The sequence below is a fragment of the Schistocerca nitens genome, chromosome 7 (genome assembly GCF_023898315.1).
Source record: "Schistocerca nitens isolate TAMUIC-IGC-003100 chromosome 7, iqSchNite1.1, whole genome shotgun sequence".
In the NCBI taxonomy this organism is placed as follows: Eukaryota; Metazoa; Arthropoda; class Insecta; order Orthoptera; family Acrididae; genus Schistocerca; species Schistocerca nitens.
In genome coordinates this window covers 511,095,053-511,115,090 of record NC_064620.1, presented here as the reverse complement: position 1 = coordinate 511,115,090, position 20,038 = coordinate 511,095,053, and the positions used below count along the sequence as shown (strand labels likewise).

The window sequence follows — 20,038 nt, the reverse complement described above, 5'->3', positions numbered from 1 at the left end:
AAGTTGCATCGATGTGCTGCTTGGACTAGAAGCAGCTTATAGACCAAGATCAAAGATATTGTGCCTACGCAAGCCTGCAGGGTTGCCACGTTTTGCAGAGAAAATCAGTCTCATTACTTTATTGTCGCACCTTGTACATTTACCATATGACCTGGACTTTACACAGAAAAAACTGCTGCAGTATAGTGCAGAAGGTAACTGAAGTAAATACACAATGAGACGTACGGAAATGCCTTTTTATTCAAATAAAGCAGTCACACTGAAGTTGTCGTGATTAATGATTGTCACCTGGACGTTCCAAAAGCCGGGGCGTTCTTCTTAGTAGGGTGTGATCACCACAAACAGTAACACATGCTCTGCAACGTGCTCCCAGCCTCGCCATGATGTTGGCAAAAGATTCTTGTGATCGACGTTCCATTCCTCCACCAGCACTGTCGACAACTGCTAAGACGGTCATTGTTAATGAGTCCGCGCAGAATACCACTGCCGGTAGGTGCGCAGATGGCACGGCGTGTGTGGGGAGACCGGTGGTGGTGGGGGTTGTGAGAAGGCGGTGTAGGGCAAATGTCGAGTGCTGAAGGAAGCGCCGCCCAAAATTGAAGCCTACACCCGCATATTTCGTAAATATGTGACCATTCAAACAAAATTTACTGTCACCTATGCTATGGTTAGCATCTAAAAAGGGTTCCGCCGAAAATTCAGCGATTTACTTTCGCCTGACTTGTTAACCATATGTAACTTTCAGAGAACCAACGTGAGTGGAGAATATGAATAAAATTTACACATTTCTCTTGTTGCCGTGGTGAAATTTGTTTCTTTTGACAAAACACAGCGGTGTCTACAGTTTCACCTCACTAATGTACAGAGACAACTGCGAGAGAATTCCGAAACACTGGTGTATGAAGTTTATTAAGTGAAGAACTGAGGAAAAGTAAGGTCACTATCTTTTGAAAAAGCACATCCTCAGTACAAAATAAATGTGTAAAGTCTTCACTCGTATTGTTCCAAATCCCATAGCATTTCTCGTTTCACCAGCTATAGAAGACCCTCAAAAATTACATTCCTTCATCGAAAAAAAATCTCTATTTACTGGAATAACACGTTAGCTAATGAAGTTTTGTATAATAACCATGTAGCAAAATACTCTCCTCTTTGCATGCTATCATTTGCCAAAATCTCATTACGCTATCTCAGACAGTTTATGAAGTATGAAGAATGTTGTGGATATTTCACTATGGCTTTATCGCTGACGTGGTGCGAGAGCAAATGAGTGTACTACGTGAAATCAGTTTTCTCGAGATCGATGAAAGATAGAGACCTCCAACTACGTCTAAATAAAAATTCAATATGTTAGCTAAATTTCGTATGCAGCAACATGTTATGTAATATGCACCAAACGCAAAATCACAGCGACCCCTGTTATTCATTGAAAACTTTTTCCAATTTCGCTCACTGTCTTACTTCCAAGTAAATATCGCAATAACTACAACCGTTAGCGAAACGATGGGCACGTCTCCATAAACCTGCCACACAAAGCTACAAGTAAACCAAAAATGAAACATTTTCACGAATACTTTCTGTAAAACCGTCTGAGGAAGATAGCAGAGTGTGGTCCTCGATACTGCCATCGCCGACTGGCCGAAAGATGGCAATGTCGGCCTCCCCTTCCGAACAAACAAATAAACTCACCCAGTGCTTTGGGCGAGAATTTGTCACTGTGTTTCGGTAACATATCCTGCATAAAAACGTGACATTACCGCCTTCAGAGGACGGTTAACTACTTTATTTATAGAACCAGTTTTAGTCGTCTGACAATCATCAAGTTCAAAAACATATTCTTGGCATCACGTTAGGAGCCACATCAGAAACATTCGAGATTGAGACAGGCCTCAGACAAGGTAATGCTCTCTCATGTGTTCTGTTCAATGTCATCTTAGCGAAAGTAATAAACGGGGTGTACACAACAGGAGTGGGCTGGAGTAGAGGGGGACGGTAACTTCAATGGTCTCGCATATGCATATGACATAGTACTGTTGAGTGAATCAAAGCACGAGTTGAAAGAAATGTGCCAGAAAATGGAGAATAATGCACAGAAGGTAGGGCTCAAAGTAAATCGAGACAAAACAGAGTTCATGCAGTTAGGAAGAAGGCAAGAGCAGATAGAATTTCTTGAGATAGATGGCAAGAGGTTCAAGAGAGTAGACCGGTTCAAATACTTGGGATCATGGTTTAACAAGGACAACAACATGAAAATGGACATCAAGGAAAGCATAGCAGTGGGAACGAAATACATGCATTTCCTCAGAGATACGCTCGGCTCTAAATCGATCTCAGTGAACACTAAGAAGAAAATCTACAGCACAGTGATATGCCCAGCAGTAATGTACGGTTCAGAAACATAGAGCATGACTAAGCGAGAAAGGGAAAAACTATTAATATTTGAAAGAAGAGTAATGAGGAAGATATGGGGACCAGTTTTAAAAAATGGCTCTGATCACAATGGGACTTAACTTCTGAGGTCATCAGTCCCCTAGAACTTAGAACTACTTAAACCAAACTAACCTAAGGACATCACACACATGCATGCCCGAGCCAGGATTCTAACCTGCGACCGTAGCAGTCGCGCGGTTCCATGCTGTAGTGTCTAGAACCGCTCGGCCACTCCGGCCGGAGGGACCAGTTTTAGATAACGAAGAATGGAGGAGGAGGAAAAACGAGGAAATCTACCTTCTGCTGCGACAACCAACTATCCTACAGAAGATAAAGAGCAAACGAATACAATGGGTGGGCCATGTAGCCCGTATGCCACATGGAAGACAGGCGAAGATGGCACTAGCGGGAAAACCAAACACCAAACGCCCCAATGGACGACCAAGGCAGCGCTGGATGGACGACCTGGCGTAGGACCTAGCAGCCCTGGGAATTGAAGACACCTGGAAGTAATGGAGGCAGTTTGTGGAAGCAGCGCGTGGTCTGCAGGGCCTGTGATCGCTAAATATCTGTCTATCATGTTAGGTAAAATGTAAAGCGTTAACGACGATTACAGTTTTAACATGAATGTGTACACTCCCTAGCACAGTTTCTATACACTGACTACGCAATTTATACTAGGATATGACATCAGTGTTTTATGAATGCTTTTCTGAACTTGATAATGGTCAGTCGACTGAAACTGCTTGTACAGATGAAGTATTTTACCAGCAGCTCAAAGCGGTATATCTTTAAAAATTTTCAAATATCTTCAAAGACATGGAAGTCAGTATGCCCATGCACCATTATGCCTCCCCATACTACAACAGCTGGAGAACTAAAGTAATGATGTTCGACAATGTTACTGCGTGCATTACTTGTTCCCATCTTTCGCCACATGAGGGTACTTCTAGTATTGCTCAATACGATCGTCTTGATGGTCCGGGTGTTTTGGTGTCGGGATTCATAATTTTCCATAGATGTACCGAGCACAAACGGCACACTCACTGGTCAGTGCTATCGCGACACTGTACTGCTTCCACATGTGTGTGGTTTTAGGGGTGAATTCGGCTCTGAATTCACTTTTATACACGACACTGCGCAGGCGCTGGTAGAAGAGTCCCTAGAATGGGAGGATATTCGGCAAATAGACAGGCCTGCCTGTCCCTTTAAGTCCCATAAGATTTCACACACATTTGAACATTTTTTGCCTGTCCCTCCGATATGAATCCCATGGGGCAAGTGTGGGATACGATGGGGCGACGTATTTGGGCAGTAAATGTATTCGCAGTTGTAAATATGTATAACCATCAGCTGTATAATGGAATGACGACAATGAAAATTGTACCGGACTGGGAGTCGAACCCGGATTTCCTGTTCATCGTGAGCAGTCACCTTACCAAATGGCTGCCTCAGAACAATTCACGACCAGACCAAAACTTCCATATGTGGTCAACCGTGTGTCTACAGCCTGTACTCGTGCATCTGTTATGTATATGCATGTCTGAAGGAACTGTGCATCGTAATTCGGAATAACACAGGCACTGCAACATTGTATTTGGGCACCTCCACATGCAACCAGCAGCTGTCAACCGCATTGCTCGAGGAATGGAGGGCGCTATGACAACAACCTTGTGGCCAACATGGGGGTATATTACAGAGCATGCACTGCCGTCTGTGGTGATCATACACCCTATTAAATACTATCTACCACAGTTTGTAATGTCCGTGGACTATTATAAGTCATGGAGACTTCAGTATAATTATTGCTTGAATAAAAGCATTTCTGTTCGCCTCATTACGTGTTTCTTTCAGTTACCTTCTGTGCAACAGTGCAGCAGCTCTTTCTATGTATGGTCTAAGTTTCAAAATGTTCAAATGTGTGTGAAATGTTATGGGACTTAACTGCTAAGGTCATCAGTCCCTAAGCTTACTCGTTACTTAACCTAAATTATCCTAAGGACAAACACACACACCCATGCCCGAGGGAGGACTCGAACCTCCGCCTTGACCGTGTAAGTTTCATCGAGCTATCTTACTTGGCAGAGAGACATAATCAGAAAGTTACTTTCATCTTCAAGCTTTGCAAACCAATGTACTATCATTAAAATAATTCTTAATTTAATCACTAAATCCCTACACCGATAACGCTGTACTCAAAACTTCTTTCTGTCTCTTGATTCATGATGTGGCAGACTTAATAATACCCACATAATCTTCGGATAAGAGGAAAATTTCTTAACTGTTGAGATATGAACAAATTTTTTTAGCATTTAGGAGATCGGTTTCCATACGTTGAAGCATCTATTGCCTCGCACCATCTAGCTTTGTGCAGACTTGAACTATCACCCCTGTGGCATCCCGTGCAACTGAGCTGATGTTAAGATGGTTGATTTCGTAAGCAGCTGCACTTGGGAGTTTCCACTGAAACTTCCAAGTGCAGCTGCTTACGAAACCAACGATCTAGTTATCGAACAACCTGTTATTTGCAAAAAGTGTTATAACCCTCCCCGTTTTTTCTCACTGTCGAGCCGAGAGCCAGTTCGTTTCTGTCTCATTAGTCCCGTCGCGTGTACTGTGGAGTTGCATGGTGATTTGGCGTGAAATATCTTACTGAATTACTTTTTCCATATCGATGTATATTTCAAAATTCAGTTGAAATTTGAACTTTCGTCTAGAGTAGTCTCAAATAACAAAAGATACGACATTGTTAAAAAAACCGCAAAGTGAATTTTGCCAGATAGCGGTCTGTCGCTGGATGTTAGTGTCGAAACAATTTGTTGCCCGATTACGATGCTATCACAACGCTCTCAGATAGCCTGGCCACCTGTCAGAGCTCTTGATGTACTGATCTGAGGCCGGCCGCGGTGGTCTCGCGGTTCTAGGCGCGCAGTCCGGAACCGTGGGACTGCTACGGTCGCAGGTTCGAATCCTGCCTCGGGCATGGATGTGTGTGATGTCCTTAGGTTAGTTAGGTTTAAGTAGTTCTAAGTTCTAGGGAACTGATAACCACAGCAGTTGAGTCCCATAGTGCTCAGAGCCATTTGAACCATTTTTTTTACTGATCTGACATCGAAGCCTAGTATTATTTTTGATGCTATAAAATGGAAGTCTTTCTTCAAAAGCAATCATTTCCTACTGCCCCCTTAGAGACATACAAATTTGTATTACTTAAGGTGGACTACACTTATTTTGCCATCATGTTTCATATCGTTTCAGATGAGGATGGTACTCCTCCATGTAATATGAATGGGATAGTAAAAGTGATACTCAACATTATACTGTGGTCTGTCGACGTAAATCATCTCTAAAGCTAATTAACTCTCTGAAGGACACCTGCGTGCTATCATTCCATCGATGTCGAGCGATTTTAAAATAGACATTCGCACACTTTCACCAAAATGGAGATAAAATGGAACAGTGGTAAAGTGGAAAGATTGATGTACGTAGTCCCGATGATGGGAAACTTAGGAGCGATATAAATCACGATCGCTCTGAATGCAGCTCCTTTCATAAATGTTTCCTAGGGTTGAAACTTCCTGGCAGATTAAAACTGTATGCCCGACCGAGACTCGAACTCGGGACCTTTGCCTTTCGCGGGCAAGTGCTCTACCAACTGAGCTACCGAAGCACGACTCACGCCCGGTACCCACAGCTTTACTTCTGCCAGTACCTCGTCTCCTACCTTCCAAACTTTACAGAAGCTCTCCTGCGAACCTTGCAGAACTAGCACTCCTGAAAGAAAGGATATTGCGGAGACATGGCTTAGCCACAGCCTGGGGGATGTTTCCAGAATGAGATTTTCACTCTGCAGCGGAGTGTGCGCTGATATGAAACTTCCTGGCAGATTAAAACTGTGTGCCCGACCGAGACTCGTACTCGGGACCTTTGCCTTTCGCGGGCAAGTGCTCTACCAACTGAGCTACCGAAGCACGACTCACGCCCGGTACCCACAGCTTTACTTCTGCCAGTACCTCGTCTCCTACCTTCCAAACTTTACAGAAGCTCTCCTGCGAACCTTGCAGAACTAGCACTCCTGAAAGAAAGGATATTGCGGAGACATGGCTTAGCCACAGCCTGGGGGATGTTTCCAGAATGAGATTTTCACTCTGCAGCGGAGTGTGCGCTGATATGAAACTTCCTGGCAGATTAAAACTGTGTGTCCGACCGAGACTCGAACTCGGGACCTTTGCCTTTCGCGGCAAGTGCTCTACCAACTGAGCTATCGAAGCACGACTCACGCCCGGTACCCACAGCTTTACTTCTGCCAGTACCTCGTCTCCTACCTTCCAAACTTTACAGAAGCTCTCCTGCGAACCTTGCAGAACTAGCACTCCTGAAAGAAAGGATATTGCGGAGACATGGCTTAGCCACAGCCTGGGGGATGTTTCCAGAATGAGATTTTCACTCTGCAGCGGAGTGTGCGCTGATATGAAACTTCCTGGCAGATTAAAACTGTGTGCCCGACCGAGACTCGAACTCGGGACCTTTGCCTTTCGCGGGCAAGTGTTCTACCAACTGAGCTACCGAAGCACGGCTCATGCCCGGTACCCACAGCTTTACTTCTGCCAGTACCTCGTCTCCTACCTTCCAAACTTTACAGAAGCTCACCTGCGAACCTTGCAGAACTGTGTGGCTAAGCCATGTCTCCGCAATATCCTTTCTTTCAGGAGTGCTAGTTCTGCAAGGTTCGCAGGAGAGCTTCTGTAAAGTTTGGAAGGTAGGAGACGAGGTACTGGCAGAAGTAAAGCTGTGGGTACCGGGCGTGAGTCGTGCTTCGGTAGCTCAGTTGGTAGAGCACTTGCCCGCGAAAGGCAAAGGTCCCGAGTTTGAGTCTCGGTCGGGCACACAGTTTTAATCTGCCAGGAAGTTTCATATCAGCGCACACTCCGCTGCAGAGTGAAAATCTCATTCTGGAAAGTTTCCTAGGGTTGTTACTTCATTCTTCAGAGTTATTCCATGTTCATTTAAACTACAATTATGGTGAAGAACGCAACGTAATTCCAAGAATTGTGCATTGGAGCTTCGCTTAACCTAAATCTTCTTTGGTAAACCGCTCACACGTCCAAAGTTGGACATCAACAACTACGTTTGTGCTACGTGTTTTTTCCAGTATCTTATTATAGCGATACCAATAGCAGACTGGCTCATACTCGTTAGCTGCTGTTGGCACCGGTGACCAGTAGCCAGAAATTCGGTGTTCATTTTAAGCATCTTTCACTAAGTGTGATTTCCCAACGTAGGGAACTGGTCTGAAATAACGAGTTCTTTTCCAGTACGTGTAAAAATGCTAAGCATTCCAGTATGATAAGATAGGAGTGTCCATGGTGAATAACAGACATGCAAAGGCTGAATAGCCAATCACCCTTAGTGCAAATTGCGGCAGACTAGAATTCTTGGTAGAAGCCAATCGTTTCGTAGTATGCGGATTGAAAGTAAGATTTCTTGAACACAAAGATCTCTTTTAACAGTACAGTGGTTTAATAGGTCGTTTAGAAGGTCTTATGACGCTGCTTTTTTGCGAACAATGATCTAAACCGATGAGCCAAAACACTATGACCATTGTCCACCGCGAGGCTGAATACCTCCTGGTGGTGTTACGGGTGCATAATGCAATAAGAACAGAATTCAAGCGGAAGAGAGATGACTCGGCAGTAATTGTTGCGAAAATACGGACTGCAGATGCGGCAATCCACTGATACAATAGCTCTGAAACGCGGTAGCTGGTCGCCTAGTAGTGAACTACTATCATGAGCGACTATGGAAAGTTGTTGAAGGATGGTGAAATAACGTATTCGACGACCACGTCTCATCACAAAACGTTGAGTTCGGGGGATCCTGCAGTATGTAATTCAGGATACGCAACAATCTGTGCAAATATGACGACAGAGTACAGTGTTGGCGCAGGCACAGAGTTTTGGAGCACATCGTTCAAACGCCGTTGTTGAATTTTCACTTCCACATCACACGACCTTAAGTATTCATGTGTTAACCCAACGACATCACCGATTATGATTGCAGTGTGCACAGCATCACTGAGTTTTCACAGTGGATCGACAGAAACGTCTCGCCTGTCCAGTGAATCGCATTTCTTGTTGCACCAGGTCGATAGCTGGGTCCTTACACGCCGTCATACATGCGAATGTGTGCGCGATACATGAAACGAGCCACAGATGCAGCTCTGGGGAGGGGTGGGTGGGAGATGGGCTGAATTATGCTAAGAGGGGACTTATGCTAAGAGGGGAATTATGCTAAGAGGGGATCTATGGCGGTAATAGAAAGCATATGACAGCAGTGAGCTACGTCAACGTTGTTGCAGACCATCTGCAACGCTTCATGCTTGAAGTCTCCCCCTGCGGCGATCACATCCGTGTTGTAAGGTCACAGTCGTGCAATAACGGTTGGAGGAGAATTATACCGAATTCACATTGATGTCTTGGCTAGAAAATGTGCCTGATCTGTACTCACTGGAATACATATCGGGCGCCAGCTGTGCCGGCAGTTGTGGCCGAGCGGTTCTAGGAGCGTCAGTCCGGAACCGCGCTACTGCTACGGTCGCAGGTTCGAATCCTGCCTCGGGCATGGATGTATGTGATGTCCTTGGGTTAGTCAGGTTTAAGTGGTACTGGAACACGTGAGGCAATACTGACCTTGCGACTTATCTTAGAAGAAAGATTAAGGAAAGGCAAACATACGTTTCTAGCATTTGTAGATTTAGAGAAAGCTTTTGACAATGTTGACTGGAATACTCTCTTTCAAATTCTAAAGGTGGCAGGGGTAAAATACAGGGAGCGAAAGGCTATTTACAATTTGTACAGAAACCAGATGGCAGTTATAAGAGTCGAGGGGCATGAAAGGGAAGCAGTGATTGGGAAGGGAGTAAGACAGGGTTGTAGCCTCTCCCCGATGTTATTCAATCTTTATATTGAGCAAGCAGTAAAGGAAACAAAAGAAAAATTCGGAATAGGTATTAAAATCCATGGAGAAGAAATAAAAACCTTGAGGTTCGCCGATGACATTGTAATTCTGTCAGAGACAGCAAAGGACTTGGAAGAGCAGTTGAACGGAATGGATGGTGTCTTGAAGGGGGGATATAAGATGAACATCAACAAAAGCAAAACGAGGATAATGGAATGTAGTCGAATTAAGTCGGGTGATGTTGAGGGTATTAGATTAGGAAATGAGACACTTAAAGTAGTAAAGGAGTTTTGCTATTTGGGGAGCAAAATAACTGATGATGGTAGAAGTAGAGAGGATATAAAATGTAGACTGGCAATGGCAAGGAAAGCGTTTCTGAAGAAGAGAAATTTGTTAACATCGAATATAGATTTAAGTGTCAGGAAGTCATTTCTGAAAGTATTTGTATGGAGTGTAGCCATGTATGGAAGTGAAACATGGACGGTAAATAGTTTGGACAAGAAGAGAATAGAAGCTTTCGAAATGTGGTGCTACAGAAGAATGCTGAAGATTAGATGGGTAGATCACATAACTAATGAGGAGGTACTGAATAGGATTGGGGAGAAGAGGAGTTTGTGGCACAACTTGACCAGAAGAAGGGATCGGTTGGTAGGACATGTTCTGAGGCATCAAGGGATCACCAATTTAGTATTGGAGGGCAGCGTGGAGGGTAAAAATCGTAGGGGGAGACCAAGAGATGAATACACTAAGCAGATTCAGAAGGATGTAGGTTGCAGTAGGTACTGGGAGATGAAGAAGCTTGCACAGGATAGAGTAGCATGGAGAGCTGCATCAAACCAGTCTCAGGACTGAAGACCACAACAACAACAACAAGTCTAGATGACTGATGACCTCAGATGTTAAGTCCCATAGTGGTCAGAGCCATTTAAACCATTTGAGCGCCAGCTGCGTGGCCGTAAATAACCATCCGGTAATTTTCGGGTATTGCTTGGCCTGTGAGTAGACATATGGTGCCATATACTTCAGCAATCCTGTCAAGGACCTGTAGATTCCACGCCAAGCAGACGGTCTGTTGTACTGTGTTTGTTAAGTGGAACAACGCCCAACTAAACAGGGGATTGTAGTTCACATAGCCAGTAACAGAGGTACTTCTAGTTAAAACTGAGGTCAGAAAGCTGCAACTTGAGTTTTTGCAGACGTGTAAATCGTTGGCAGAGTGTGGCTAGGTATGTTATACAACAGATGTAAATGAGAATGTTTGGATTACTAATCTGACACTATCTCGCTCATCCACTGAGCATTAGTGCCTTCACAAAAGAAGACTAAGTAAATATTTCAGAATTCGAATCGAGAACAGCTGCCAACATGAGTAATGTAGAAGTAAATATCCTCGGAGTAGTGAAGCAACTCAAATCACTTAATATAAGCAAGTCTTCTGGTTCAGACTGTATACCAATTAAGTTCCCTCCCGGTATGCTGATGCATTAGTTCCATACTTAACAGTCATATACAACCGTTCGCTTGACGAAAGATCCGTACCCAAAGACTGGAAAGTTGCACAGGTCACACCAATATTCAAGAAAGTTAGTAGGAGTAATTAACTACATTACAGGCCCTTATCATTAACGTTGATATGCAGCAGGATTTTAGAACATATATTGTGTTCGAACATTATGAATTACCTCGAAGGAAACGGTCTATTGACACACAGTCAACATGGGTTTAGAAAACATCGTTCCTGTGAAACTAGCTCTTTATTCACATGAAGGGCTGAGTGCTATTGACAAGGGATTTCAGATCGATTCCGTATTCCTGGATTTCCGGAAGGCTTTTGACAGTGTACCACACAAACGACTCGTAGTGAGATTGCGTGCTTATGGAATATCGTCTCACTTATGTGACTGGATTTGCGATTTCCTGTCAGAGAGGTCAAAGTTCGTAGTAATTGACAGACAGTCATCGAGTAAATCAGAAGTGATTTCTGGCGTTCCCCGAGGTAGTGTTATAGGTCCTTTGCTGTTCCTTATCTATATAAGCGATTTGGAAGACAATCTGAGCAGCCGTCTTCGGTTGCTTGCAGATGACGCTATCGTTTATCGACTAATAAAGTCATCAGTAGATCAAAACAAACTGCAAAACGATTTAGAAAAAATATGTGAATGGTGCGAAAATTGGCAGCCGACCCTAAATGACGAAAAGTGTGAGGTCATCCACATGAGTGCTAAAAGGGACTCCTTAAACTTCGGTTACACGATAAATCAGTCTAATCTAAAACCTGTAAATTCAAGTAATACCTAGGTATTACAATTACGAACAACTTAAATTGGACAGAACACACAGAAAATGTTGTGGGGAAGGCAAACCAAAGGTTGCGTTTTATTGGCAGGACACTTAGAAAATGTAACAGACCTACAAAGGAGACTGCCTACACTACGCTTGTCCGTCCTTTATTACAATACTGCTGCGCGGTGTGAGATCCTTACCAGATACGACTGACGGAGTATATCGAAAAAGTTCAAAGAAAGGCAGCACGTTTTGTATTATCGAGAAATATGGGAGAGAGTGTCACAGAAATGATGCAGGGTTTGGGCCTGAAATCATTAAAAGAAAGGCGTTTTTCGTTGCGACGGAATATTCTCATCAAAATCCAATCACCAACTTTCTTCTCCGATTGCGAAATTATTTTGTTGACACCGACCTACATAGGGAGAAACGATCACCACGGTAAAATAAGGGAAATCAGAGCTCGTACGGAAAGATATAGGTGTTCATTCTTTCCACGCGCTATACCAGATTAGAATAATGGAGAATTGTGAAGGTGGTTCGATGAACCCTCTGCCAGACTCTTAAATGTGATTCGCAGAGTATCCATGTAGATGTAGATGTAGATGTAGATGTAATGACATAATACACTAACGATCTTCTCTTCGTGTCTTCTGGTATTATACGTCCCCTCATGTCAGCGTATGATGAAGATTTATGACGCCGTGGTACGAAACAGAACATTTGTCACCTGTCACTACACCAGCATGACAGCATTTCGCAATTAGCCGAGCGTATTGACAATTTCGAGGCATGAAAAGCAGACAGAGACCATAGCAATCTACCGGAAACAAACCAATAGAATTCTCACTGCGGAAACAGGTATCATAAACAATCTCTTACATCAGTTTTACCAAATAACACTTGCTTGATCTTCAGCTAGCAAAAATCCGATGTAGGTGCCCTGCAAATTCGTCAACTGCTTTACCTGAGTTTTAGAATACAAGCAGAAGCTACAGGATGCAATAAATCTTATTCACAAGCTACTCTCCAAACCTTTCTTTCAAGTATAGTATTTACGTAGCTCCGCTTGTGTCTGAAGCAAGGTAGTGTTATGTGACTGCCGCGCGGGGTAGCCGTGCGGTCTCGGGCGTGTTGTCACAGTCCACGTGCCTCCCTCCGTCGGAGGTTCGAGTCCTCCCTCGGGAATGTGTGTGTGTGTGTTGTCCTAAGCGTAAGTCAGAATACGTAGTGTGTAAGCTTAGGAACCGATGACCTCAACAGTTTAGTCCCATTAGGTCTTACCACAAATTTCCAATTTTTTTTTTTTTTTTTTTTTTTTTTTTTTTGTTATATGACTTAGGATCAATACTTTCCTCTTCCTGAACTGCGACGGGATGTAAATTCATAGACTGTTAACGAAGTGGAGCAAATAATCCTTTCAGATGCACCGCCGCTCGTTTGCCAAATCCACAGATCCCTGCATTTGGCCAAATGAATATAGCTCAATAGGCTTTTAATGATAAACGGTGACACTTCTACCTCTATAACCGATTCCTTAAATAACCGAACTCTCGTGTATAAAATGTTCGATTACTTAAAAAATTATTGGATGTCTTTAGAAATACAAATTTCGTGCAGTACATTCTGTTCAGCGATGATGCAACATTTCACACCTGAGGATACGTGAATAGACGTAACAGTAGCATTTATACGGATGAACAGCTTAATGCATCACAGGAATGGGAAAGTGTAGAAGTATAGGGGTGGATGTAAATAACAAGATCCGAAGTTCATAGACTATTCATGTTTGCTAACAACCATTTTAACTTGTAACACCAAAATTTACATACTGAAACAGTTTCAGAGCCACAGTCGATTCATATGACATTTTGGATGCTATCGTATACCACGAAATATTTCCACAATTTTCCATAATTCTCCAAGACTACCTTAATAATGCCGCTTTTCTTGGGAGGAGGATTCGCTGTACATGTCCAACTCTCTGGACGTCCCAATGGCCGACTTGATAACTATGGACTTTTGTGTCTGGGGCTTTACAAGGCTGGGATGTATCAAGTGAAAATAAAATTATTACAGAATTGAATATGGTCGGCTATGTTATCAAGAATGTAACGCGTCAGAGTTTGATACTACATAATGAAGAAACCGATACCAGGATTAATGAGTTATGCAGTCTTATAGTCGAGTATTTTCTGGAACGCATTGGCTTACTGCCGTTTCATCTATTCGTGTTTCCACTTGGCTACGAATTTTATAATGACGTCTCTGTCGTATTAATGTAGCTTTCGACCTCTAGTTCATTTTTTATGATGCAGATTTGCTTTTCTTAACACATTCTCCACTACAGGCTATCAAAATTGCTACACCACGAAGATGACGTGCTACAGACGCGAAATTTAACCGACAGGAAGAAGATGCTGTGATATGAAAATGATGAGCTCTTCAGAGAATTCACACAAGGCTGAAGCCGGTGGTGACACCTACAACGTGCCGACATGAGGAAAGTTTCCAACCGATTTCTCATACACAAACAGCACTTGACCGGCGTTGCCTGGTGAATGTTGTGATGCCTCGTGTAAGGAGGAGAAATGCGTACCATCACGTTTCCCACTTTGATAAAGATCGGATTGTAGCCTATCGCGATTGCGGTTTATCGTATCGCGACATTGCTGCTCGAGTTGGTAGAGATCCAATGACTGTTAGCAGAATATGGAATCGGTGGGTTCAGGAGGGTAATACGGAACGCCGTGCTGGATCCCAAAGGCCTCGTATCACTAGCAGTCGAGATGACAGGCATCTTATCCGCATGGCTGTAACAGATCGTGCAGCCACGTCTAGATCCCTGAGTCAACAGATGGGGACGTTTGCAAGACAACAACCATCTACACGACACGTTCGACGACGTTTGCAGCAGCACGGACTATCAGTTCGGAGACCATGGCTGCGGTTATCCTTGACGCTGCGTCACAGACAGGAGCGCATGTGATGGTGTACTCAACGACGAGCCTGGCTGCACGAATGGCAAAACGTCATTTTTTTCGGATGAATCTAGGTTCTGTTTACAGCATCATGATGGTCGCATCCGTGTTTGGCGTCATCGCGGAGAACGCACAATGGAAGCGTGTATTCGTCATGGCCATGCGTGATGGTATGGGGTGTCACTGGTTACACGTCTCGCTCACCTCAAAAAAATGGATCTGAGCACTATGGACTTAACTTCTGAGGTCATCAGTCCCCTAGGACTTCGAACTACTTAAACCTAACTAGCCTACGGACATCAAACACACCCATGCCTGAGGCAGGATTCGAACCTGCGACAGTAGCGGTCGCGCGGTTCCAGACTGTAGCGCCTAGAACCGCTCGGCCACACCGGAATGCACGACCCGTGGCTCTACCCTTCATTCGATCCCTACGAAATCCTTCATTTCAGCTGGATAATGCACAACCGCATGTTGCAGGTCCTGTACGGGCCTTTCTGGATACAGAAAGTGTTCGACTGCTGCCCTGGCCAGCACATTCTCCAGATCTCTCACCAATTTAAAACGTCTGGTCAATGGTAGCCGAGCAACTGGCTCGTCACAATACGCCAGTCACTACTCTTGAACTGTGGTATCGTGTTGAAGCTGCATGGGCAGCTGTACCTGTACACAACATCCAAGCTCTGTTTGACTCAATGCCCAGGCGTATCAAGGCCGTTATTATGGCCAGAGATGGTTCTTCTGGGTACTGATTTCTTAGGTTCTGTGCACCGAAATTGCGTGAAAATGTTATCACATGTCAGTTCTAGTATAATATATTTGTCCAATGAATACCCGTTAATCATCTGCATTTCTTCTTGGTGTAGCAATTTTAATGACCAGTAGTGTAGTTGTAGTAACATCTTTTTGAGAATTCCTGGGGTCGTAATTTATTAATCTACCACCGCAAAGCATTGCATACAGCAGTATCCAGAACACATACTGAACATATGGTAGTAAAAAAATCGGTAAAGTAAGTAAGACCCAGTTGAAGCATTAAGTGAAATTAGTGTTTTACAATACGACATTTTAAATTAATTACTAGTACAAACTCAACTTAATATGAATTGGCAGAACACAGGTGAATAGCACAGGTTTGTTTCAGTTCGGAGTGTTTCACAACGTGAGAAATTTTTATAGTATGTAAATTTCGATTCTACATAAATATGATGAAATTGTTCTAATAATGTGATTTAGGAACTTACGGTATGTCGTGTGACCTGACCGGAACTACCCATTTCATTACAGAGGAAGTTGGAAGCGAATCATTATGAGTTACTCCGTGAACGAAGTTCCTTAAATGTGCAATATGTTTTATTATCTCAATCTCAATGTATTTATGCGTGATACATTAATACCACGACGGTCAATCTAGAGTCTTGTTAAAACCAATTCAGTAATTAGAGTGCTTTCTATTGTTTCTTCACACTTAATGGATCCAATTAGGAAAGTTCTTTGTAACGCACGAAGTGATAATCACACCTACACCAAAGGAGAGTATTTATAATAAGAATCATTCTGCTGCAAATAGTTCTAACCTTCTGAGGTACATTTCGAAGATCAGACAGATTAAAAATGGAGAACTACTGTTTTTCTCGTAAATTTAAAATTGTTGTAGAATGTTACAGTGTTTTCAAGCAACACCGGAATCATGGGGTTTATCCTTACAGATGCAGGGTCATAAAACTGAAATGCATTAAATTTTTATAGTGAAATATCTTAACGTACGTTCATGCTGGTTATAGTCTTTGATAAAATGTTTAAGTAGAAAATGATGACTGTACAAACACCTTGTATATACCGAAATTAAATCCGACAATGTGGCTAAGCTATTCACCGCGATACCCCTTCTTTCAGTAGGGCTACAACCGCATGATGCGGGAAGTATGGAAAGTTGGACTGAGGTACTAGCAGGCCTGTAGGTACGAGGACGAATTGCGATATGTGTTTGAATTGCTCAGTCGGTGAGACAACTTCCTGCAGAAGGCGAGATCCCAGCACCGAGTACCACCACCACCACCACACGGTTGAATCTACCAGAATGAGTCGTCCACTCTACAGTAGATAGCGCGGTGTTTTGAAACAGCGTGCTGTCCGCTGCAGAGTAGACGATTCATCCTGAAACCCCTCCTTCGGCTTTGGATAAGCCATTTCTCCGCCATATCCTGTCTTCGAAGAGGACTAGAGTCGCATGATGATGAAATATTTTGTAAACTTCGGAAAGTAACGGAGAGAATTGCGAACGGACGCGTCATGAGTCGTACCTGAATAGCTCAGTCAGCAAGACCTCCACAAAAATCAATGTCCCAGCTTCGATTGCCTATTCTGCATATAGTTTAAATCTGTTAGTAACTTTCAGACTAAAAATCTGATGTGGAGGATCGGGACTCGAAGACGAACCATTACCTTAGCAGACAACGCCCATATCAAACAAGCTACAACTTGAAAGTTTCTCAACAGCGTACACTTCGCTGGAGAATGAAAAACTGACCAGTAATCCTGTAAATATTATGCTCCCTCTGATATCTGTATCTGTGCACTGCACAGGGTGAAGAAAAGATGCGGCACTTGGCGATCGCATTTGTGATTCCTCATTCCAGTTTAGGAACGAGTTGTATCTAACAGGACCTAGTCCCGCCAATAGGTTTAATAGCAATGCGATTTAAAAAACGAGGATCTGGCAACGCTGGAACTGCGTGCAGTGTGGCTGAGAACAGGAAGCATGACCTGTGCTCTGTGCCGTAGCTCTCCCATTAACTCAGTGAGCAGAGGCAATGCCGTGAAGAACAGATACACAGACTCGTCGATATTCGACACACATCCACGGCAAACAATATATATATATATATATATATATATATATATATATATATATATATATATACCCTACTGGCCATTAAAATTGCTACACCAAGAAGAAATGCAGATGATAAACGGGTATTCATTGGACAAATACATTATACTAGGACTGGGTGCATAGTACCCACAACAACCACCTCTGGCCGTAATAACGGCCCTCATACGCCTCGGCATTGAGTCAAACAGAACTTGGATGACGTGTACAGGTACAGCTGCCCATGCAGCTTCAACACGATACCACAGTTCATCAAGAGCAGTGACTGGCGTATTGTGACGAGCCAGTTGCTCGGCTACCATTGACCAGACGTTTTAAATTGGTGAGAGATCTGGAGAATGTGCTGGCCACGGCAGCAGTCGAACATTTTCTGTATCCAGAAAGGCCCGTACAGGACATGCAACATGCGATCGTGCATTATCCTGCAAAAATGTAGGGTTTCGTAGGGATCGAATGAAGGGTAGAGCCACGGGTCGTAACACATCTGAAATGTAACGTCGACTTTCCAAAGTTCCGTTAATGTGAACAAGAGGTGACCGAGACGTGTAACCAATGGCACCCCATACCATCACGTAGGGTGACACGCCAATATGGCGATGAGGAATACACGCTTCCAATGTGCGTTCACCGCGATGTCGCCAAACACGGATGCAACCATCATGATGCTGTAAACAGAGCCTAGATTCATCTGAAAAAATGACGTTTTGCCATTCGTGCACCCAGGTTCGTCGTTGAGTACACCATCGCAGGCGCTCCTGTCTGTGATGAGCTGATAGTCCGTGCTGCTGCAAACGTAGTCGATTTTTTCGTGCAGATGGTTGTTGTGTTACAAACGTCCCCATCTGTTGACTCAAGGATCGAGACGTGGCTGCACGATCCGTTACAGCCATGCGGATAAGATGCCTGTCATCTCGACTGCTTGTGATACGAGGCCGTTGGGATCCAGCACGGCGTTCCGTATTACCCTCCTGAACCTACCGATTAGATATTCTGCTAACAGTTACTGGATCTCGACCAACGCGAGCAGCGATGTCGCGATATGATAAACCCCAATCGCGATAGGCTACAATCCGACATTTATCAAAGTCGGACACGTGATGGTTCGCAATTATCCTCCTTACACGAGGCATAACAACAACGTTTCACCAGGCAACTCCGGTCAATTGCTGTTTGTGTATGAGAAATCTGGTGGAAACTTTCCTCAAGTCAGCTCGTTGTAGGTGTCGCCACCGGCACCAACCTTGTGTGAATGGTCTGAAAAGCTAATAATTTGCATATCACCGCATCTTCTTCCTGTCGGTTAAATTTCGCATCTGTAGCACGTCATCTTCGTGGTGTAGCAATTTTAATGGCCAGTAGTGTGTATACATTGTGTGTCTGTATGGATATGTGTGCGTCTGTGTGTAGTGTGTAGAGAGAGACGATTCAATCATCAAACTGTATCCAATTTAACCTTCCACAATGCGGTATCTTCTTTCTGTTAGTGTTACTTTTATTTAAACATTGAGACGTAACACGAACTTCTTACAAACGTAAACGATCGTTTTGCGCCGATCGTGATGGAAATTAACCTGTATAAGATAATCGTGGGTGCAGTATCATCGTCTGTATCCATTGAGGTACAGAAAACACGATAGGTAGGCTACACTAGATTGCACGGTATGCTACGGAAAATAGTTCCATTGTGTAAGTTTGACGTCGAGGCTTATCTTCACACAGCCAGTACGTACACGTACGAGCAAGTTTCGCTTTATAGAAGATGTTCGAAGGGACCACCTTGCTTCTGCAGGCCCTTCGCTACGACCTGGGTCACACTTTGCAGTACCCTACGCAACACATCTGTATCCACCATTGCCGGAGCGGAGTGCACGCTTTCTATTAGGTCGTGTACATCCATAGGTGGAGCACTTTTTACTTTAAGTGTTCCCACAAATACAAATCTAGTAGTTTAAGTTCCAGGGGACGCGTGGGTCAGAACATTGGACCTCCACGACTCGTCCATTTCCCTTGAAACACTTCATTTAAATAGTTACGCACTTTCATTCCAAAGTGTGGCGGCACATCATATAGCTGAAACCATAGCTGTCACCGAACAGCAAGTGGAATGTTTTCTAATGTTTTAGGCAAAGTACTACCATGGGCGCACTCAACTTGTCTGGCCGTAGGCAAAGACCCAAAAGCACTCGTCCCACGATTATAGCGCGCAGGTTTATGCCAAAGCGTGCCTGAAAACCACGTTCACGGTTGACGTGTTCCGACCAGTAAAGCCTGTTTTAGCTGGTGAAAATTCCTTAAAGGTTGCTGCTAGATTCGTCAGTTGATATCACGTTATCTTTAAAATGTTTGTTACCTTCTGCTTAGCGCGAAAGCCGTTCACAAAACTGTACTCCTCGAATGCTATCTTTTGGCCACTGGTGCTAAAGTGTAATGATATGGATGCAATTCTTAATCGTGCAACACTTCAACAACCAGTTTTTGCGACATCAGGAACTGC

The 20,038-nt window shown here is 43.7% G+C and overlaps 1 protein-coding gene and 1 non-coding gene across 2 annotated transcripts in view; both read right to left on the bottom strand.

The window, feature by feature from the left end:
• The window catches only part of LOC126195287 (uncharacterized), a 710,394-nt gene that overhangs the window by 393,948 nt on the left and 296,408 nt on the right, over positions 1-20,038 (bottom strand). The gene's annotated exons all lie outside the window — the stretch shown is intronic.
• Trnas-cga (transfer RNA serine (anticodon CGA)) lies at positions 6,027-6,101 on the bottom strand. Its single transcript has one exon. It is a non-coding gene; the product is annotated as a tRNA-Ser (tRNA).